Source organism: Pongo abelii, chromosome 16, assembly GCF_028885655.2.
Source record: "Pongo abelii isolate AG06213 chromosome 16, NHGRI_mPonAbe1-v2.0_pri, whole genome shotgun sequence".
NCBI lineage: Eukaryota > Metazoa > Chordata > Mammalia > Primates > Hominidae > Pongo > Pongo abelii.
The window spans coordinates 37,294,874-37,318,560 of NC_072001.2; the positions used below are offsets into that span (position 1 = coordinate 37,294,874).

Here is a 23,687-nt window from a genome sequence, read left to right on the forward strand (position 1 = left end):
TAGAACAGTGATAGTGCTGAATTTGGTTCCTCCTTCAACCTGTGTGACCCCAGACGTTTGTTTTCTATGAAGCCTCAAAACATGGTTATGTTTCCTAATTTACAACTAACACATGGAAAACCATGTTTTGAAAATGGGGGTGGGGAGGATGAACTGAAGGCAGCCTATTCACCCAAGTTCCAAAGGCCAGGTGGCCCACTGTGAACCTTGTTTAACCACACAGAACACACAAATAGCTAGAACAAGGGATCTAACAGTTACCAGAATGTTTTCAGAAAGGTGACTTCAGAAGCGCCATGCTTCAGGAAGACCTGGACTGAGAAGGGATCAGACAACTTTAGGAAAGTAGGTGCCAAACAGCCCTTTTACAGTTTACACACAGGCCTTGGTGTCAGAAAAATACTGGTTTGAGTACTGGTTATGCATCAGAGATGTCACTCTGGACAAGCTCCTTATGCTCTCTGGGACTCAGCTTTCTCATCTAAAAAACGGGGATAATAGTCGGGCACAGTGTCTCATGCCTCTAATCCCAGCACTTTGGGAGGTCAAGAGGGGTTGATCACCTGAGGTCAGGGGTTTGAGACCAGCCTGGCCAACATGGCAAAACCCATCCCTGCTAAAAATACAAAAATCAGATGGATGTGGTGGCTCGCACCTGTACTTGCAGCTACTTGGGAAGCAGAGGCAGGAGAATTGCTTGAACCTGGGAGGCAGAGGTTGCAGCGAGCTGAGATCGCACCACTGCACTCCAGCCTGGGCAACAGAGTGAGACTCTGTCTCAAAAAAAAAAAAGGGAGGGGTGGATAATAATAGTGCCTACCTCAAGAGGTTGCTGTGAATACCAGAAGAAGCAATACACACCAAGTGCCTACAGATAGTAAGCACTTGGTAAAAATGTAACTGCCATTAACAATAAATATGATGCTCACAGGGTCAGTGGAAAAAGGAGTGGAAAGTAGGAGTGGTGGGAACAGAATAGGAGGGAACAAAGCACCTCTGAGTAGACATTTCTGTATAGCTCCAACTCTTATTATGTTTCACCCTAATAATTCATTAAAACTAGGATAGGAAGGCTGAGGGTGTTTTTGGAATAGAAACACTAATGAACCAAACTGCATTATAAATAATGGCCACACTGAAAGGGATGAAGAAGAAAATAACTAATTTTGGAAAACAGCATTTTGACTGGATACTATAAGGCAAGCTTGTCCAACCTGTGGCCCAGGATGGCTTTGAATGTGGCCCAAAACAAATTAGTAAACTTTCTTACAACATTATGAAACTTTTTTGTGATTTTTTTTTTTAGCTCATCAGCTATCGTTAGTGTTAGTGTATTTTATGTGTGGCCCAAGACAATTCTTTTTCCAGTGTGACCCAGGGAAGCCAAAAGTTTGGCCACCCCTGCTGTGAGGCTTAGGGCAAAAATATCTGTCTACAAACAATGGACTCCAGTTAGTCAATCTGTCACAGGCATATGGAACTACTTTATGATACTAGGGTCAAACAAATAAGTGAATAAAGTGTACATAACAAGAGCCACACTTCCCACTGTTGAAAAGGCTAAAAAGAAGGAAGAGCGGGAGGCTAGGATGAAATCTGTGCTTGGATTAAAGCAGAAACATTCGTTATCAACTCATGTTTATTTTAATATGTATACAGACAGATACAGAAACAGATGTAGATGTGTGTGTATGTGTGGTTAGTATGCATGTTTTATTTCCTAATCCTATCCACTGGGAGGACCTACAAAAAATTGACAAATTGTTTATATGACACTCCAATAGAAATGAGCATGCCTAGCACCAGATCCTGGTTTCTAACAGCATTCTCCAGTAACGGAAGCAGGGCTCCTTGAAGTAATGGCTGATTGTGGGTCAGGGTAGGGAAAACACAAGATGAGCCTGTAATGTCTTGTATGCCAGAAAATAGACACACTCAAAAAAGGGTAGTGGCATGGCAAGAGGACACAGGGGGCGATCGGAAGATGCGGGGCAAAAAGTTCCAGGCAGAGGAAAAAAGTTCTAAGTTTGGCAGAGGGCAAAAATTTCCAGCCACATGAAAAATATTCAAACCCTTGACATATGTTCAGAGCTCTGAGATATTGCCATAATTAAAGGAACAGAAAAAACTGTTGGGAAAGGAAGTTCTACTGAAAAGCTACCAAGTTTGAATGTCACTTCACTCATGAATCATGTTGAGGAAGTCCATTATGAAGTACATCCATATTGTGTAAAGAGAAAACTTGAAATTTTCTTTATTTTTGTTTGTTTGTTTGTTTGTTTCTGAGAAGAGCCTCGCTCTGTTGCCCAGGCTGGAGTGCAGTGTAATGATTTTGGCTCACTGCAACCTCCACCTCCTGAGTTCTAGAGATTCTCCTGCCTCAGCCTCCTAAGTAACTGGGATTACAGGCACCCGCCACTACACCTGGGTAATTTTGTATTTTTTTTTAGTACAGACGGGGTTTCATTATTTTGGCCAGCCTGGTCTCCAACTCCTAATCTCAGGTGATCTGCCTGCCTCGGCCTCCCAAAGTGCTCGGATTATAGGCATAAGCCATCTCACCCGGCTGATTTATTTCTATTATAGGTTGAATTACATACATTTCTGATGCTATGCCACTGCACTCCATTGCACTCCATAACCTAAAAAAAATGGCAATTTCATATGTAATAGCCTAACACATTATCTAGGGTCTCCAGTGCCATGTTCAGTAGAGACATCGATAGAAGGTACTCTTGTCTATGTCCTAACTTTGATGAAAAGCGCTTCTAAAATTTTACTATTAAGTATGATAATCACTTTACACTAAGGAAGATAGGGCTGGGTGTGGTGGCACGCACCTGTAACCTCAGCACATTGGAAGGCTGTGGGGAGGATTGCTTGAGCTGGGGAGGTGGAGGTTGCAGTGAGCCAAGATGTTGACACCACACCCCAGCCTGGGTGACAGTGAGAACTTGTCTTAAAACAAAAGGAAGCTAGCTTGCTAATAGTGCATTATATGATGTTGACTCTGCCCTTGCATTATTGTAATAAAACCTAATTCACCATGATGCATTATTTGTGTGTGTACATTGTTGTATTCAACTTGGTATTATTTTACTTAAAATTTTGGAATTCATGTTCCTAAAAGTTAATAATAGCTAACATCTATTTGGTTTTCTATGTTCTGGGTATTGTTAAGTGACTTTCCTTGAATTATTTCATTTCATCCTAGAAGGCTTATTGTAAAGGTTATTTCCCCCTTTATCGATGAGGAAGTGAAGGTGCAGTGAAGGCGAGTCATTTTCCCAAAGGTCACAGGGAAGATAAGTAGTGGCAGCAGGAATACAAATCCGGATTGCCCGGCTCCAGAGGCCGAGCACTAAGCACTGCCCTGTACCCTCTCCTGTGACAAAGACTCGCCATTCAGACTGTTCCATCGTGAACTTTCCTTGGACATCCTTGTTCCAGTTTTGTACCAAGATTATATTATTCTCAATAGATAATTAGATAGCTCTTCTTTTTCTTTTACTAAAAAAACTTATCAAACTTTTATAAAAACCTATTTAATCCTATCACATTTGCTAGCCTGACGTTGACAGTTTTGTAGTGTCCTCCAGGTTTTATGGCATTTGCAAGCTCCTGTCCTGGGGATACTGGAGAGGTATACAGCCCATAAAGCCAGGGATACAGACCACAGATCAGTTTTGTTGTTTTTTAAGGCTAGTCAAGTGAAGCAGTGGGAGTGCAGAAGAAACAAATCTGTAACTAGTTACAATCAGTTGTAAACACCACCACACTATGATTAGCCAAGTATTCCTTTTCATCTCTTCTACTCACTATTCAGTAATTACTCTCATTTTTCAGTTTGTTTTTTTTTTCTGGATAGTCTTCCAATTATAATAGTATGCATAAATTATCAGAAGTAACCTTTAATCAACATTATACTATTTCACATACGTGTAAGTACATATACAATATTAGCTGTATTATGGGCTATACAGGGCATGGTGGCTGGTGCCTACAATCCCAGCACTTTGGGAGGCTAAGGCAGATGAATCACCTGAGACCAGGAGTTCAGGACCAGCCTGGCCAACATGATGAAACCCCAACTCTACTACAAAATAAAATTAAAAATTAGCCGGGCATGGTAGCACACACCTGTAATCCCAGTTATTCGGCAGGTTGAGGCACAAGAATCACTTGAATCCAGGAGACAGAGGTGCAGTGAGCCAAGATCATGCCACTGCACTCCAGCCTGGGTAACTGAGTGAGACTCTCTCAAAAAATAAAAGAAAAAAAAAAGAAAAAAAAACCTCACACATACAATATATACATAAAACAATATACACATAAAATATAGATACAATAAAATTCACATTAAACACATCACATATGTTCCTCCAACCCTTTATACAATTGCTGTCATATATTTTACTTCTACTTATGTTATAAAACACACAATCCATTTTTCTGGCCTTAAACAATAGATTTAACAAGTTATGAAAAATTGTTTATTGTCCAACATATTTATCACTATAGCACTCTTCAATTATTCTTGTAAACCCAGGTTTATATTTGCTCATTTAACTTTAACATGAAAAATTCATTTTAACATTTCCAGTCAAATTCTCTCAGTTTGGAGACTAATTTACCCATTTTTTTCTTTATTTCCTTTTTATTTTTGAGAATATTTTGGCAAAATATAGAATTCTGGGATAGCAATTTTTTTCTTTGAATACTTTAAAAATATTGTTCCACTGTCTAATGGCATCTATGGTTTCAAATGAGAAGTCAGCACACATTCATAGAACTGTTTCCCAACATGGACTATATAGGATTTCTCTAACTGCTTTTAAGATTTTTCTCTTTAGTTTTGATTTTAAGCAGTTTGACTATGATAAGCCTAGATGTAGTCCTCTTTGGTTTATCTTGGTCAGGGTTCAATGTGATTCTTGGGAATGTGAGCTGACATTATCATCAATTTGGAAACACTTTCAACAATTATTCCTTCAAATATTCCTTCTATCTCATTCTTTCTTCTCCTTCTGAGAATCAAATCATGTGACTGTTAGATAATTTTATATAATATTATTCCACAAAGTCTCAGACACTGTGTTCTGTTTTCTTCATTCTTTTTGCTTTGTGTGTCAGTTTGAGTCATTTCTATTAAACAGACCTATAATTCACTGATTCTTTCTTTTATTATGTTCTGTGATGTCCATCCAATAAGTGTTTTTGAACTTTTATTGTGAAATAATTATAAACTCACAGGGAATAGAAAAAGCAGTACAAAGAAGTCCCATATGCCCTTCCTCCAGTTTCCCATAATGGTAACATCTTACATAATTATAGAACAATATCAAAGCCAAAAGTCTGCCATTGGTACAGTGTGCATATATAATTCTACATCACTTTACCACATGTGTAGATTCACACAACCACCTCTGCAATCAAAGTACAGAACCAATCAGTCATGATGAAGATCTCCCTCATGTAATCCTTATGCACTCAAACTCTCCCTCTTCCCCCAATATCCCTAACCCCTGGCAACACTGTGATATAGTTTGGCTCTGTGTCCCCACCCAAAGCTCACCCTGAATCATAATAATCCCCACATGTCAAGGGTGGGACCAGGTGGAGATAACTGAATCATGGGGGTGGTTTCCCTCATGCTGCTTTCACAATAGTAAGTTCTTACAAGAGCTGATGCTTTTATAAGGGGCTTCCCCCTCCACTCGGCACTCGTTCTCTCCTCCCGCCATGTGAAGAAGTGCCATCTGCCATGATTGTAAGTTTCCTGAGGCCTCCCCAGCCACGTGGAACTGTGAGTCAATTAAATCTCTTTTCCCTATAAATTACCCAGTCTTGGGTATTTCTTCATAGCAGCATAAGAATGGACTAATACACACTGATCTGTTTTCTCACACTGTCATTTCAAGAATGGTATATTAATATGACATTTCACTCATCTAATGCCCTTGAAAGCCATCCAAGTTGTTGGGTATCAATAGTTCATTTCACTTTACTAAGCAGTATTCCATTCCAAGGATGTAACACAGTTTGTTTAATCATTCACAAACTGAGTGACATTCTAGTGTTTCCAGTTTCAGTTTATTACAAATAAAGCTAGGATGAATAGTCATATATAGATATTTGCATGAACATAAGATTTCATACCTCTGAAAAAAAGCTCAAAGTGAATATGTAATATGTATATTCATATGGATGTGTAATATGGAGTTAAAATATGGTAAGTAAATGTTTAGTTTACCAAATGGCCAAAATGTTTCCAGAGTAGTTGTACGATTTTACACTCCCATCAGCAATGTACAGAGCTAGTTTTTCAGCATCCTTGACAGCTCTTGGTACTGCCACTATTATACTGTTTTAATAGGCGTATAGTTGCAGAATTAGTTTGCTTTTCCTTAACAGATAATAATGACAAATATATTCTCATGTACTCATCTGCTATTCATATAGCCTCTTTGGTAAAATATTTCTCATGTCTTCTGCCCATTTTCTAATTGAATGTTTTTTGCGTTGAGGTTTGAGACATACTCCAGATATGAGTCCTTTGTCAGATATGTAGCTTTTGAAGATTTTATCCATGTGTCTAGCTTGTCTTTTCATCATTTTAACAGGGTCTATGGTGGAGCCAATGTTTTTAATTTTGATGAAATCCAATTTATTAACTTTTATTAACTTTTTTCTTTTATAGATGACGCTCTTGGTGTTAAGTCTAAAATCTCTTTATCTAAGTCACGGTCACCAAGAGTTTCTCCTCTGAACCTTCAGGATAATATATACTAAAGACTCTCAATAACCTTATTTTCCTCCACAGAGCACTGAGTTGTGTTCTGGCAAGTAGCGTCTGGCCAGTCACCTCAATCCTGTGAAGGCTTCTTTTCATTTTTGTTAGTACCAGTCTTTTCTCATTTTTCCTTTAGCCCTAGGATGTAGCCCTCAGTCCTGGTACATGATTCTTAGTCCTAAGGTGTGGCATGGCCCTTCTCACATTTCAATGGGAAGTTCAAGGTGTTTACCAAGCCCCTCTTAACTTGGTGAGACTTCACCTCCAAACTTTATCTCCCTAGCTCAAGCAACTGCTGGAATTTCTGCTCAACTCTTTAACCTCCCAGCTGCTGCTTTCTGCTGGCTTCCACAGGGTGTTGTTCAGCCCATGCACAACGTCAAAGTTAGCCAATGACTGTAAAGGAACTTGTACACATATTTTGTGACTCTGCTCTCACTGTGATTTTTCCCTACTCATTCTCCACCACTCTTTCCCAGCAGGGCCAAATTCCAACCTCAGCTCCTTGCCCCATGAAGAAGTCACTTCCTGCCTAAACTCTATTCCCTTGGTGTGAACTTAGCGCATCTGCAGGATAAACCAGTTAAATGTACAGCTCAGCCAGGTCACTTCCCTTCCTTCAAGTAGTGTGTTGCCTCCTGTTTCCACCTACTTTTGTTTTTATATTCCATGCAGATCTTTTATTATTATTATTATTATTATTATTATTGGCAAGAGGGTAAGCCCAATACAGCTCCTTGACCATTACCAGAACCAGAAGCCCAGGTGTGGTTGTTATGTTAATTTCCCAGTTTGGGAGAAGTATAAATTCGTACCCCAAAACATGACAAAAATTGAAAACAAAAAACTGCAGTTGAAAATTTATATGGAAGACTTTTCTTCCCTCTTTCTAGAGTTGAAGATAAAAATCAACAAACTGGCTGGGCGCTGTGGCTCATGTCTGTAATCCCAGCACTTTGGGAGGCCAAGGCAAGTGGATCACAAGGTCAGGAGTTTAAGACCAGCCTGGCCAAGATTGTGAAACCCCGTATCTACTAAAAATACAAAAATTAGATGGGTGTGGTGGTAGGTGCCTGTAATCCCAGCTACTTGGGAGGCTGAAGCAGAGAATTGCTTGAATCCAGGAGGCAGAGGTTGCAGTGAGCCAAGACTGCACCACTGCACTCCAGCCTGGGCGACAGGGTGAGACTCAGTCTTAAATAAATAAATAAACAAACAAACTTCTTTGTTATCTCTCTGTGTAGGTAATAAGTGAGTTGCCTTTTTTTTTCAAATTCCCCATTTTATTAAAAGAATAGCTCTTCAAGGCTCTTAGCTCCACCTAACTGTTTCAGGCAAACCTCAGACCTCATCTTCTATTCTTAAATTGTATCAAACCTCAAAACTATTATACAACAGCAATAACTACCATCTCATCTTGTCCCAGGCAGCCTTAAAGTGTTACCATTTCAGGATTTTAGTTGCCCCCATTTCTGACTTTTGAAAATTTCCCTCACTTTCTTGTTCATTCCCATGTGTATTCCAAAGTCTTTTTTTTACATTTTACCTTGCATTTTTAGGTTTGTTTGATTTGTGTTTTTTTGTTTTTGAGATGCGTTTTCACTCTGTCACCCAGGCTGGAGTGAAGTGTTGTGATCTCGGCTCACTGCAACCTCTGCCTCCCAGGTTCAAGCAATTCTCCTGTCTCAGCCTCCTGAGTAGCTGGGACTACAGGCACATGCCACCAGGCCCAGTTAATTTTTGTATTTTCAGTAGAGACAGGGTTTCACCATATTGGTCAGGCTGGTCTCAAACTCCTGACCTCAGTTAATCTACTCGCCTCAGCCTCCCAAATTGCTGGGATTACAGGTGTGAGCCACTGAGCCCACCCTCTATGTTTGTTTTTGTGTTTTTTTTTCTTTTCATGTGGGAGGATCACACATAATTTTCAAGATTATTTCAATAGCTAAATTGCCATAATTAGAAGACCACATGTTATTTTTATAATTAGAATATTTACAAAATCATAATAAATGCTACATGGAAAAACTATAGGGAAAAATAAGTCCGTATATATGTATATATAATTCATACATCTCAGAAAGTGCAACAAGTGCTGTTTGTTCTTAAAAAAGATTATAAATTGAAAGTGAGGACTATAGAAAATAAGGAGAATGACAGAACTGACACTGTGTAGTTGTTCTAGAAATGAAAAGCAACACTAGTCAAGCTAGGAGACAGAGAACAGGAAGTAGTGCCATTGTGCATCTTAACATGGAGCAAGAGCCCAAAGTGGAGCCCACAGTCTCACAGCCTTTGAAACGGACTTGTCATATGCTATGTTTAGAGTTTCCAAAAGCACACACTTTTCAGAAAGAACTAAGTTAAATAATGCTTCCAATCACCATATATCCACTTTTAACATAAAATTCAATTCTATAACCAACTCAGTAGAAAGCTAAAGAACACAGTACCAATATACTTAAGTCAATAATTCTTATGATATTTCACTCTTTTAAAGAACTGAATCATAAAGTGTGATCATCCCACAAAAAAAAAATGACATAGAATGTAAAATAAATTTTTCAAATTAAATTAGAGGCCAGCATTATTCTAAGGAAGTAACTCAGGAATAGAAATCCAAATATCTTATGTTCCCAATTATAAGCGGGAGCTAAGCCATGGGTATGCAAAGGCATACGGAGTGTTATAATGGACACTGGAGACTCACAAGTGAGGGAGGGGAGAGGGAATTAAAAAATTACATATTGAGCACAATCTACATTACTCGGGTGACCAGTGCACTAAAATCTCAGACTTCACTGTTATACAGCTTATCCATGTAATCAGAAACCACTTGTACTCCAAAAGAAAATGAAATAAAAAATATACATTAAAATATATTAATTAATTAATTAATTAGAGGTCAGGTGCAGTGGATCATGCCTGTAATCCCAGCACTTTGGAAGGCTGAGGCAGGTGGATTGCTTGTCACCAGAAGTTGGAGACCAGCCTGGGAAATAATACAAGACACCATCTTTACTAAAAGTAAAAATTAAAAGATTAGCCATGCATGGTGGCAGGGACCTGTAGTCCCAGCTATTAGGGAGGCTGAGCGGGAGGGTCAGTTGAGCCCAGGAGTGTGAAGTTGCAGTGAGCCATGATCATACTACTGCACTCTGGGCAAGAGAGCAAGACCCTGCCTCAAAAAACAAAAATTAAGTTAGATTAATTTCAAAAACAATCATGGTGATAGTGAATTAATAATCTGTTGAGGCCAGGTGTGATGGCTCATGCCTGTAATGCCAACACTTTGGGAGGCTCAGATGGATGGATCACTTGAACCCGGGAGTTTAAGACCAGCCTGGCACCTGGTACACAGTAAGCATTCAATAAAGCTTGGCTAAAATGATTTTTTTAAAACTAAGAAGACCAGCCTGGGCAACATAGGACGACTACATCTCTACAAAAAAAAAGAACAAACAAAAACAGCTGGGCATGGTGGCAAACACCGCACACTTATTACAGCACTAAGCTCCCACTGATTCTTTGCCTGACTGGGCTTAGAAATAAACATACTCGCTTTCATCCCAGTCCTGACCAAAAAAACAAGCCCCCGCTCCACAGAGGCCGCTATTAAATACTTCCTCACACAGGCAACCGTGTCCATAATTCTCCTAATAGCCATCCTCTGCAACAACATGTTTTCAGGGCAATGGACCACAGCCAACACCACCAACCCATACTCATCTCTGATAATTGTAACCGCCCTAGCGATAAAGCTAGGAATAGCCCCCTTCCACTTCTGAGTCCCAGAAGTCACCCAAGGAGTCCCCCTGACATCCGGCCTACTCCTAGCTACTTAGGAGGCTGAGGTGGGAAGATGGCTTAAGCCCAAGTAGTGAGCTGTGATTGTGCCATTGTAGTCCAGCCTGAACAACACAATGAAACTCCAGCTCAAAAACAAAAATAGTAATAATCTGTTGAAAATAAAGAGAAAATGCAATGGCGATTAATGACAATATAATGATTAACATTTCCTGAACTAAAATTGTATGTTTTATATTAGAAAAATGTTAAACAGCAGTTATAATCTACATGATTTTTAATATTATGTTCTTATTGCATACATCACATGAAAGGTAAAGTGGCACTGCAAAGGAAAAGATGTACCTTTACAATGGAGCTCTCTGGCAGCACCACTTTAATCAAATGGTCAAAGTAGCTGCAACTAATAAAACCTGACACTGCATGCTTCCTGATGAGTTGAAATACGAAGTACCCAATATTACCTATGGTATGTTCTTATCAAAAAAAAAAAAAAAAAAAAGGTTTAACATGAACCTAATGAAGCTTCCAGACCTAATTTACACTTTATACAGAATGTGTGGACTAGAGGAATAAGTTAGCAATACCAAGAAAAAGCAAGCAGACAAATCTGGAATGTGGAACATTCTACAGGACAAACAGCCTGGACTCTCCAAGAGTCAATGTAATGTGGCAAGAAAAAATAGAGGAATAATTCTAGAAAAAAACATTAGGAAAGAGACTCCATAAGTGAATTATAGAGAGCACCAAGTTGTTTCTTCTGAAGATGCAAAGGTGATTTATTTTTAAGAATTCCATTAATATAATCCACCTATTAATAGAGATAGGAAGAAAAATTCTATACTCATATCTTCAGATGTCATACCAAACTCAATAACCATTAATGTTGAAAACAAAGAGGAAACTGGTAAATACTAATTTAACATGATTTTATGCCAACACCAAGCATTAATGAGAATATAGAGCACTGAGCATTCTTTCATTAGTCAAAGCATTTTAACTTCTACAACCTTTTTGGAAAACAGTTTAGATTACCCCCTAAAGTTGAACACACACATGTCCTATAATCTACCAATTTTATTCCTACACATACCCAACAGAGAGCTTGCGCGAGTGCATCAAAATGTGTATGCAAGGTTTATAATAGCCAAATACAGAAAACAATCCAAATGCCCATTGCCAGTGATGTAGTATACTCATGCACTAAAAATGAACTACAGATACCTGCAACAAGGATGATTCCATAAACATAATATGAAATAAGAGAAGCCAGATACCAAAGTATACATATCATATGACTCAATTTAAATAAAATTCAAAAGCAGGCAAAATCATCATAGAGTTGGAAGTTATGGTAACTTCCTTTGGCGCAAATGGAGAGAACAGTGATTGGGAGAGAGCACAAGAGGGTCCCCAGGTATGCTGGCAACGTCGTACTCAATGTTCTGTTTCCTGACCCAGTGGCAGTTTCTTGGGTTTTCACACTTGGCAATAAATCATTAAGCAGTACATTTACCTCTTGTACATATTTCTGTATATTTCTAACACTTCAATAAAAAAGAATTATAATTTTCAAACCAGAAAGAAAGTACAAAGTCATCTCTAAATATCTAAAAAAAAAAATGGAAACATATATAACTATATATCATATTGGTGACAAAAGCACGAAGTGAAGAATTATTTAAACTGATTTTAAAACTCAGTGTTTTGATTGTATGTATCATCCAGTGGGATATATCACCAGGGAAAAAAAGTACTTACAATGTACTTTGTAGTTTTGTTGTTAGTAACAATACATGTACTACTATTTTTAAACTATTCTAAACTTTATGCTAAAAAAAAGATCATTATGTTAATGTTATTAATGGTCAAGATTTTTCTTTTTTTTTTTTTTGAGACAGAATCTCACTCTGTTACCAAGGCTCGAATGCAGTGGTGTGATCCCAGTAGCCACTGCCTCCTGGGTTCAAGCAATTCCCGTGCCCCAGCCTCCCGAGTAGCCAGGAGTACAGGTGTGCACCACCATGCTCAGCTAATTTATATATTTTTAGTAAAGATGGTATTTTGCCATGTTGACCAGCTGGTCTTGAACTTCTGAACTCAAGTGATCCACCTGCCTCGGCTCCCAAAGTGCTGGAATTACAGGCACGAGCCTCTGTGCCCAGCCAGGATTTTTAGCTTATGAGAAGAAAAATAAAAATTGTAAATCAAGAGGTAAAAACAAATTTTAAATCTGAATTGGAGCCAGGTGCAGTGGCTCACACCTGTAATCCTAGCACCTTGGGAGGCCAAGGCGGGCAGATCACCTGAGCTCAGGAGTTTGAGACCAGCCTGGCCAACATGGTGAAACCCTGTCTCTACTAAAAATACAAAATTAGTCAGGCATGATGGTGCATGCCTGTAATCCCAGCCACTCGGGAGGCTGAGGCAGGAGAATCACTTGAACCAGGGAGGCAGATGTTGCGGTGAGCCAAGATTGTGCCATTGCACTCCAGCATGGGCAACAAGAGCGAAACTCCATCTCAATAAAAAAATCTGAATTGGAAAGGTATCAATAAACTCTGAATTTTTCTCTTTTTAAGAAACAATAGTACCCAGATCTGACCTCTGAAAACCTCTACAAGAAAAAAAAAAATCCTAGAGAACCCAGACTGCATTCTCTAACTACATCTTCTAACAAAAAGTAAATGAGATTCCTTATAGAAGTGATTTCAAAACTAGGGGCTGACTATTCCCAAAACAAGCCTGTGAAAGCTCACTGCAAAGAAGCCCGCAAGCTATCAGAGACAGGAGTAGGCTCATGTCAAAGGGAGAAAGGAGCAAACTTGAATGGCTCCCACTGGATGGAGAGGAAACAATTTAAGCATCAAAAAGACTAACGACTGCAAAGGACTAGATGATATACATATACATATATACATCTATAAGTTCTTAAGAATATAAAATCAATTTCACTGGGCATTTATGGAGATTTCTAAGGTACCAACTCACTGGACATTTATGGAGATTTCTATGGTACCAATTCTTTATTCTGAAAACTGACCTATGAAGAGAAACAATCAAGCATTTATCCTGCCTTGAGAAACAAATTCTATTTTAGGATAACCAAATAGTTGACCAGGGAAAGCTCTTCTGTAAGAAAACTTCCAACTACAAATTGAAAGGAAATTACAGAATAAGAAAATTATCATTTTGCATCTCTAAAGGATTATTACATGTAGACAATAATTGATTGATGTTAAAACTATAAAAGAGTGATGAGTTCCTGGCTCACAGATGAGGATATGAAGAAAAAAAAGAGTGATGGGAATATTTATAATAAGGCTGAAAACATCTGACTCCAGTGATCCACTTTAACCCCTCTAATAGGGGCATATAATGTTTAGTTGTCTCACTTTCTATGAAGTAATAGGAAAAATACACCACCAACTATGAAAAATTCCTATTTCCCTAAGCCATCCCCCCAAAAGAGCACTGAACCAAGGGTCCACATATAAGCAGCCACGTGCAAGAAAGGAAAGGCAGGTGATAAAGGACTCTGTTAAATAACACCAAAAGGGTGCAATAAAGCTTCATATGTTCCCATTTGGGCCAAGACAAGGGACAATTTGTAACAAATAAATGACACTAAAAAAAGAGACCAGGAATTAAGAGACTTAGGGATCACATTACTTAAACACAATCCTGGCTCAAAGAAAAATTACAAAATGACATGTATGAAACCATCAGGAAAATCTGAACACTAACTGGGTATTACATGATATTCAGGGACTACTGTTGAACGTATTGGGAGTGATAATGAAATTGTGGTTATATATTTTTCTAATCTTTTTCTGTTAGAAAAATATATTTGCTAATAAAATGATATCATTTTATTTAAAATACTCTAGTCAGAGAGAGAGGGGGAGAAAAAGGGAGAGGGAGAATGAAAGCAGGAGACATAGATGAAACAAGATTAGCCAGTATTGATGATTGCTGGAAGTGAATGATGCTACCTCATTATTCTAGTCTCTCTACTTCTATATATGTTGAAATTTTCCATAATAATAAAAAAAGATTTTGAGACAGGCTCTTGCTCTGTTATCCAGCTGGAGTGCAGTAGCATGATAATAGCCCACTGCAGCCTCAACCTCCCAGGGTCATGTCTCAGCCTCCTGAGTAGCTGGAACCACAGATCTGCACCACCATGCTAGACTGTTTCTATTTTTTCTAGAGACAGGTTCTCTAGACCCAGTCTCTACCATGTTGCCTAGGCTGGTGTCAAACTCCTAGGCTCAAGTTATCCTCCCACCTCAGCCTCCAAAAGTACTGGGATTACACCTGTGAATCACCATGCCCAACCAATAATAAAGAAATTTAAAGAATGGGTTAACCTAAAATGTCTGTTAATATTCCTTTTGGCCGGGCATGGTGGCTCATGCCTGTAATCCCAGCACTTTGGGAGGCTGAGATGGGTGGATTATTTGAGGTCAAGAGTTCCAGACCAGCCTGGCCAACATGGTGAAACCCTGTCTCTACTAAAAATACAAAAAAATTTAGCTGGGTATGGCAGTGCATGCCTGTAATCCTGGCTACTCGGGAGGCTGAGGCAGGAGAATTTCTTGAACCTGGGTGACGAAGATTGCAGTGAGCCAAGATCGCGCCACTGCACTCCAGCCTGGCTGACAGAATGAGACTTGGTCACCAAAAAAGAAAAAAAAAAATTCCTTTCAGTTATTGCATTTGATGAGTCTGTATTAAATTTCCTATAATATATCCACTGCATGCTTCACACTAAATATATTGGCTTAATAAGAGAAATATTTATTTAAATTATTACATATAGAAACCACAATGATTACACAGTGGTAAATGTGTTATCTAGGAAAATAAGTTTCAGATAGTTATATTTTTCTGTGAAAAAGATACAGATGCCAATAAAGGCTTCTAAATGCATGAAGGAGATAATGGCCAGTTATTTTCTGTAGCTGTTGATGAGAGAATAAGATGAAAGAGACTTAAATTATATTACAAGGACAGTAAAACAGATTTTTGCTTCATTTTTTCTTTCTCTTTGTAACAAATTACACCATCATACTCTTCTAACATTCTTTTAATCATTCATTAAACCCTTCAGCTTTGACTGAGTGCCTGAAATACACATTACTTTGCTGGCTCGGCACTGTGGGGTACAAAGGTGAGTAACAAAATGAGGTTCTATGCCTTTAAAATGCTTATAGGGGCCAGGTGCAGTGGTTCACACCTGTAATCCCAGCACTTTGGGAGGCCAAGGCAAGTGGATCACTTGAGGCCAGGGGTTCAAGACCAGCCTGGCCAACATGGTGAAAACCTATCTCTAGTAAAAATACAAAAATTAGTGGGACATGGTGGCATGAGGCTGCAGTCCCAGCTACTCATGAGGCTGAGGCTGAGAATCTCTTGAACCCGGGAAGCAGAGGTTGCAGTGAGCTGAGATCACATCACTGCACTACAGCCTGGGCAACACAGCGAGACTCTGTCTCAAAAAATAAATGAATAAATAAGTAAAATAAAAACTAAAATAAAGTGCTTATAAGATCTTCAACCACAGTTTTTCTTGTTCACTGATAGTAAACCTAATAGAGAATTCAGGATTTATCTTACACTTGAAATTTTGTTACTGATTACTGAAAAATTATCTACAAGCACCCAACTCTGAGTTTTACAGAAACCTGGCCTCAGGAGTTCTGAACCAAAGATTCACCAGTGGACTCCACAGGGTTTTCAGATCCCCTGAAATCATGTGCTAGGTGCTGACTGAATTTTTCTGGAGAGGCTATGATGGTTTTCATTCATCTGATTCCTCTCAAATAGTAAAAATCACCAATGGAATGGAGCCACACATCCTGTAGCAGAAACTTCTAAAAAAATAGGAAAAAGATGAAACATGGTACCATGTAACTGCTCAGCCTCCACAGATCCTGCTTCTGAAGTTGAAACATAAATTCTTAAAACTTGCACAACTTTTTTTCTAGTGCTTGAATGACCTCTAGTGGCTATTTAAATTATCACAGCCAATTGCTCACAGCAGGAATTAGGTTGGTGCAAAAGTTATTACAGTTTTTGCCATTAAAAGTAGTGAACTAAAGTACTAAAAGGTGTTGAGAAATAACAAAATTAAGATGGCATCACAAAGGAGCACCTGGCTCAATTTCAAGTTATTATATAAGCTCCCTACTATCCAACCAAATGTAGTTCACAATACAATTTGTGTGATAAAAAACAATCCACCAGATAGTTCAGTACACACCATTTTTTTAAATGAAAAAAGTATGATTTTCCCTAAGTTCTTGCATTTCAAATTAATAAAGCATCAGCAAACACCCATGAAGAGAACAGTACCGGAATAAAAGATATAACAAGAACCTCAGGAATTAACACCCACACTTTCCTTTCAGTTGAAGCAGGACCAGGAATAATACAACGTTGACAAAGTACAACAACTGGAGTAGGAGAAACACTTTGAGAATACAAACTGGCCACAGAACTCAACCTGAGTGAGCACAGGTAACAAATATGGTTCGGGAACTGCTGGGCCAAACTCTCCAAGTGGGAGTGCAGCAGCCGCAACAGCAAGTACCAGTAGAATGAGGGCAGCACATCACCCAGGGTGACCAGCAGGTCCCAGGTTACTTCACATGCCCTCTGCCCAGTCCCTTGAGAATTCCTGCAGCAGCAAAACATACCATCTTCCAGGCCCTGCTACAGGGAGTCCCAAGAATACTGATACACTTTCATTCACTTATTTTGAAATATTTGTCAGTATCTAGATATATACAAGACACTGTCTAGGTACTGGGGTGGAGTGTTGAACAAGACAGTTCACAATCCCTGTTCCAATGGAGCTTGTAGTCTAGTGTGGAAAGAGAATTAAATACATAAAATGCCAGGTGGTGATATATGCTGTGAAAAAGATCAAGTAGAACAATGGGGTTTGGAAATTACAGGGTGCCCATAGTATTCTTTTCTATAAGTTGGTCATCTCAATTCAAACTAGCTGTTCTTGAAGTGCTCAATAGCTACAGTGGCTGGTGGCTACTATACTGGATAGCACAACAAATCTGAAACTACCATTCATGCCTTTTTAGTTCATAATCTTTATCCTCTTTCTTTCTGAATGCTAAGAGAATTCATCCAACTGATCTTCAAATTCACTAACTCAGCTCCCTAAAGTATCCATACTCTACTGTAACTACTGAACCATTTAATTCAACAGTCATATTTTACACATTCGGAGGCTCTTTCTTCACAGCTCCTGAGCAACAGATGCCTGCTCTGACAATGCAGGAATATCCTCTAAAATCTTGGGACTTTGTCTTGGACTTTATGTTCTCTCCCATCTCCTACAGCTACTCCATCTCACTGGAGACCTTTTGCTCTGAGCCATCAGAAGGAACCATTTTTGAGATGCTAAGCCTTCTTACCTTCCTGGTAATACTGCCCTACATGCTCTTATCTTTTAGATAAAAATCTACTCGACACATCTCTGAGAACAAAGTTGGGTACCATTGGTAATCATATAGGTCACAATTCATTTATTTTAGGCCCCCACCAAAAAGGAAAAAATTAGACTTAGTGGCATTTTACTAGTAGCTCAGATATCCAACAATTTGCAGGAAATAGAGATGGAATTGTAAGCAAGGGAAATACAATGAAATTAAATTAATCTCCACCCAGACACTGTAAGGACAGCTGGGATACTATCTCAGCAGTTGGCTACTGCAGTGAACGGCACAGAGAGAAAAGTTTCCAATTTCTCTTAAGGCTCCAAATACCAGCTGGCTACTATAGTGGACAACATGTTGTGGGAAGTCAGGGACCCCAAACAGAGGAACCGGCTGAAGCCATGACAGAAGAACATGGATTATGAAGATTTTATGGACATTTATTAGTTCCCCAAATTAATACTTTTGTAATTTCTTATGCCTGTTTTTACTGCAATCTCTCAACATAAATTGTAAAGATTTCATGGACACTTACCACTTCCCCAATCAATACCCTTGTGATTTCCTATGCCTGTCTTTACTTTAATCTCAATCCTGTCAGTTGAGGAGGATGTATATTGTTCCAGGACCCTGTAATAATTGCGTTAACTACAAAAATTGTACAGCATGTGTGTTTGAGCAATATGAAATGTGGGCACCCTGAAAAAAGAACAGGATAACAGCAATTGTTCAGGGAATAAGAGAGATAACCTTAAACTCTGACCGCCAGTGAGCCGGGCAGAACAGAGCCAATTTCTCTTCTTTCAAAAGCAAATGGGAGAAATATCACTGAATTCTTTTTCTCAGCATGGGATATCCCTGAGAAAGAGAATGCACAGCTAGGGGTAGGTCTCTGAATGGGCCCCCCTGGGGCGTACCTGTCTCTTACGGTTGAGACTGCAGGGGTGAAATAAACTCCAGTCTCCCATAGTGCTCCCAGGCTTATTAGGAAGAGGAAATTCCCACCTAATAAATTTTGGTCAGACTGGTTGATCTCAAAATCCTGTCTCCCGATAAGATGTTATCAATGACAATGGTGCCCAAAACTTCATTAGCAATTTTAATTTCGCCTCGGTCCTGTGGTCCTGTGATCTCGCCCTGCCTCCACTTGCCTTGTGATATTCTATTTCCCTGTTAAGTACTTGATGTCTGTGACCCACACCTATTCGTTACTCCCTCCCCTTTTAAAACTCCCTAATAAAAACTTGCTGGTTTTTGTGGCTTGTGGGGCATCACGGATCCCACCAATGTGTGATGTCTCCCCCGGATGCCCAGCTTTAAAATTTCTCTCTTTTGTACTCTGTCCTTTTTATTTCTCAAGCCAGCTGACACTTAGGAAAATAGAAAAGAACCTACGTGATTATCGGGGCAGGTCCCCCGATAACAACACAGACACAGAAAGTTTTCCAATTTCTCTTAAAGCCCCAAATACCACACAACCAGCTTCAGCTCTACAAAATACCCTCTCCTTACCCCTTTTTAACCTCCTTCAGGACCTCTTGCTATTTCCCATAAAAAGTCTTTGTTCTTTTCACCTACACTGACTCTTGAGCCTCTCCCAGTTCAAGGGATAAAACTCTATTACCAATTAAGTGTAATATACATTAACAGAATAGGTAGAAAGTAATCTTTTATACTAAAACACTAAATTCAAGGTGAAAAGCCAGAAGAATTTGAATTTTGAATTATAAGCTATGATTTAACTAGCAAATACATTAGCTGTAACAAAATGTTGGACAGACTATAAGAAAACTGGAAATGAAAAAGTCTTATTGAAAAGCAAATGAAATAATGATGAGTAGAGTTCACAAGCGTTGTTAACTCTGCTGTGCCATTTTAATGATGGACTACATTGTAAATGAGCTGCTGTGTTTAATCCTAAAGGTCTGTTGAGGTGACAGTTTTAGAACAATTTCCACAATCCCACAAAGAAAAATCAAGTGAAGGTCAAGGAAAGCTGCATGTTCTAAATTACAGAATCAACAACAGTATTTCTTGTCATTCATCACATTTCAGTCATAAAAGACATTACCTCAGCAACAGGTGTATTTTCCTGGAGCTCAGTTGTGTGAGAAGCCAGTAAACCAATCACCCAAGCAACGTTGTCCCATCTGTAAATGGAGAGAAAACAGGCTCTGAAGAGTAGGTACTGAGGAAACTAACCCCAGCTAGTTACATTATGCAACGATGAGCATTAGATATAAGACAGTGAAACAAAAGTTGAATGTGACAGGTCAGGCCCACACTCCCCATTCACTGGGCATCTACACAGCCCAGAGAATCTCTCCCTCGTATACACAGGGAGACACGAACTGTAACGTCTGCTGCAATTCTGCAATAGCAACAAAATTTAAACAAGTTGTGGTGTAATAGTAAAAGGAAAAATAAAATTTTTTAAAAGCCTTAACCAGAGAAAAGAGCAAAACAGTAATTAATCATTTTATTGCTGAATACAGAGACATTTGGCTAAAGGTCCCTTTTCTACTTGTTAGTAGATCAGTGAGTTTTTATGTAAGTGCTGAATATCTGAACAATAACATATCTGTATGCATTAAGTTTAAAAGAAATTTTTACAATCAAAACTTTTACACTATTGTACTATTTGCATAAACACTAGTCTTAATGAGGTGTTCCTTTAGTATCCAGCAGAAAACTGAATTTGATAAATCACTATTAATAAATCACATTCAGTGTGATTTGAAAAGGTATTTCATACAGAAAAATTAGTTTTGATGAGTTTTTTTCTAATTGAAATAAATGGTGAGTTGATGAGAACTGCACTCATTTAGTGATGTCTGCATGTTGTCTGGGATAATCAGTATGTACCTTAGTCAGCTTTTATTTTTTACCTTCTTAAAGTAAACCTATGTGTGGCCAGGCATGGCAGCTCACGCCTGTAATCCCAGCACTTTGGGAAGCCAAGGCAGGGAGATCACAAGGTCAGGAGATCGAGACCATCCTGGCTAACACAGTGAAATCCCGTCTCTACTAAAAATACAAAAAACTTAGCTGGGTGTGGTGGCATGCACCTGTAGTCCCAGCTACTCGGGAGGCTGAGGCAGGAGAATGGCATGAACCTGGGAGGCGGAGCTTGCAGTGAGCCGAGATCGCGGCACTGCACTCCAGCCTGGGCAACAAAGCGAGACTCTGTCTCAAAATAAATAAATAAATAAATAAATAAATAAATAAATAAATAAAAAATAAACCTATGTGGCACCCATGGAGGAAAACAAATCAGACTCAGAGAAGCACTACAGGGAAAAGGTCTGGGTTATCACAACTCTAACATACAGAAATAATTCTTAGAAATTTCAACACTTATTAAATTGTCCATTGAAATTCCTTAACATACACAAATTAAAGAAGTTCTAGGCAATTGTAGAGTTAGCATCCCACCTCCGAATAAAAAGATTATAGTTTAAAAGTAATCATTTTGAAAAATATCTGTAGGATAATTGGAAAAGCCATCCTCCCATCTCAACCCCCCAAGTAGCTGGGACTACAGGCGTGCACCACCATGCTCAGCTAATTTTTTCAGCTTTTGTAGAGATTGGGGTCTTATTATGATGCCCAGGCTGGCCTTGAACTCCTGACAAACAATCCTCCCATCTCAGCCTCCCAAACTGCTGGGATTACAGGACTGAGCCATTGCACCTGCCTATCTCTTTTCAAAGACAAGCTCAAAATATTTTGAAACACTGAACCATTTTTCAATCTATGAAAGTAAATAACGGCTACCAGATTTAATCAACTAAAATAAAAATGTATCAACATGCCAGTTATTTTCCCTAATATGACCAAAACAATTCCTGTTACAAGAGAAAATGCACTACCTAAAAATCCTATATTTTTAAAATAGAAACTTTAAAGAGCTTATGAATAGTCACTTTTTACCAAAATCCTAAATACAAGTACCACATGCCCTGTAGACAACAACCTCACAGTACAGGTACCTTCTCAAAATTCAGGTTTTCTCAGGTCACCACTCCAGGTGCCCTCAGTGACTTGACACTGTACCTCAGAAACAACCCATCTCCATGACAGTGTCTAAGGCACCACTGTTTACCAAACCTTCATGCACTGACAAATGTCCCACATCTGCACTGTTCAATCCAGTATCCTCTAGACACATGACTATCAAGCACATAAAATATGACAGATGCAAGTGAGGAACAAAATATTTATTTAAATTAATTTTTTTTTTTTTTTTGGAGACAGGATCATCCAAGCTAGAGAGCAGTGGTGCAGTCTCCGCTAACTGCAATGCCTCCCAGGCTCAAGTAATCCTCCCAACTCAGCCTCCCAAGTAGCCGGGACTATAGGTGTGTGTCACACACCTGGCTAATTTTTGTATTTTTAGTAAAAACGGGGTTTTGCCATGTTGTCCAGGCTGGTTTTGAGTTCCTGAGCTCAACTGATCTGCCCACCTTGGCCTCCCAAAGTGCTGGGATTACAGGCATTAGCCACTGCATCTGGCCTTAACTTTTATTTTAAAAATTACCCCCACAGTTGAGGGTGAGGGAGACAGTACCCTGGGGCCTGGTAGGCACAACAAGTAGGACCAATAACAATACATACCTCATGTTGTTAAAAGAAACAAAGGATACAATACATGTGCAGAAAATACCATTGTGTCTGACAATACGTGCTGAATGAGTAAGCTACTATTAATTTTTAATTTACATAGCCCCCATGAAGTGAATGGCTACCACATTAGAGCAGAACTAAAATTTTATTGTTACTTATTCATTCATTGACTTGTTTATTATCTGTCTCCCCAAGCAGCCCAGAAGATCCATGAAGGCTGGGCTGTATCCCGATCACCACTGTGACACTAGACAGTGCTTGGAGCACACTCGGGCATCTGAAAATGTATGTTGAACAAACGTATCAACATCGAAAGGAAAATAAACACATTAGTAGGAAAGGAGTGCATAAAAGTATGGCTGTACAAGGCAAACAAAATGCAAACAGGATTGCCAATGTAAATCTCAGTAGAATTCAAGGCTAAACTCTTCAGAAAAAGATTCCCTTTAAACTAAAAACTGTATGACCTACAAAAGATCTAAGGTGCGAATCTTTATACACCAAATAACAAAGCATGCAATGTAAACCCATAGCAGTGGTAAACTTCAATCTTCTTCTCCTCCAAGCACAGAGAGAAGGCAATAATGAATATATTAATCAATACATTCACACATTCAGGTATCCTAAATAAAACTAATGAAGTCAAAGTAACAGACGTATCAAACTCTACACCCTACAAACAGTGACCACCCTTACTCAGTGGGAGGCTGCATAGGATGGTGTCTAACACTCTAGAATTCAAAGTCTTGGACCTAGCTCTGGCCCACCATTGGAGGTGAGGGAGACAGTATCCTGGGATAATTACTCATCTTTCATGGGCCTGGTAGGCACAACAAGTAGGACCAATAATAATATGTACCTCATGTTGTTCTAAGAATCAGGAGATAATCCACATGCAGAAATTACCATTGGGTCATGACAACTGGTGCTGACTGAGCAAGCTACTATTACTACATTATTATAGATAGTTGACTACATTCATGGCATACATTAAAAAT

At 39.0% G+C, this 23,687-nt stretch overlaps 1 long non-coding RNA gene across 5 annotated transcripts in view; it reads right to left on the minus strand.

Annotated features, from left to right (window-relative positions):
* Nucleotides 1-23,687, minus strand: part of LOC129050465 (uncharacterized) — a 59,386-nt gene that overhangs the window by 14,548 nt on the left and 21,151 nt on the right. For 3 of the 5 annotated variants that reach the window (XR_008514092.1, XR_008514089.2, XR_010137440.1), the window contains one exon: nt 19,843-20,213. This is a non-coding gene — a long non-coding RNA (uncharacterized LOC129050465). Of the gene's footprint in view, nt 1-19,842; nt 20,214-22,742; nt 22,967-23,687 lie in introns of those variants that run through there. The other 2 variants (XR_010137442.1, XR_008514091.2) reach the window with 2 other exon arrangements.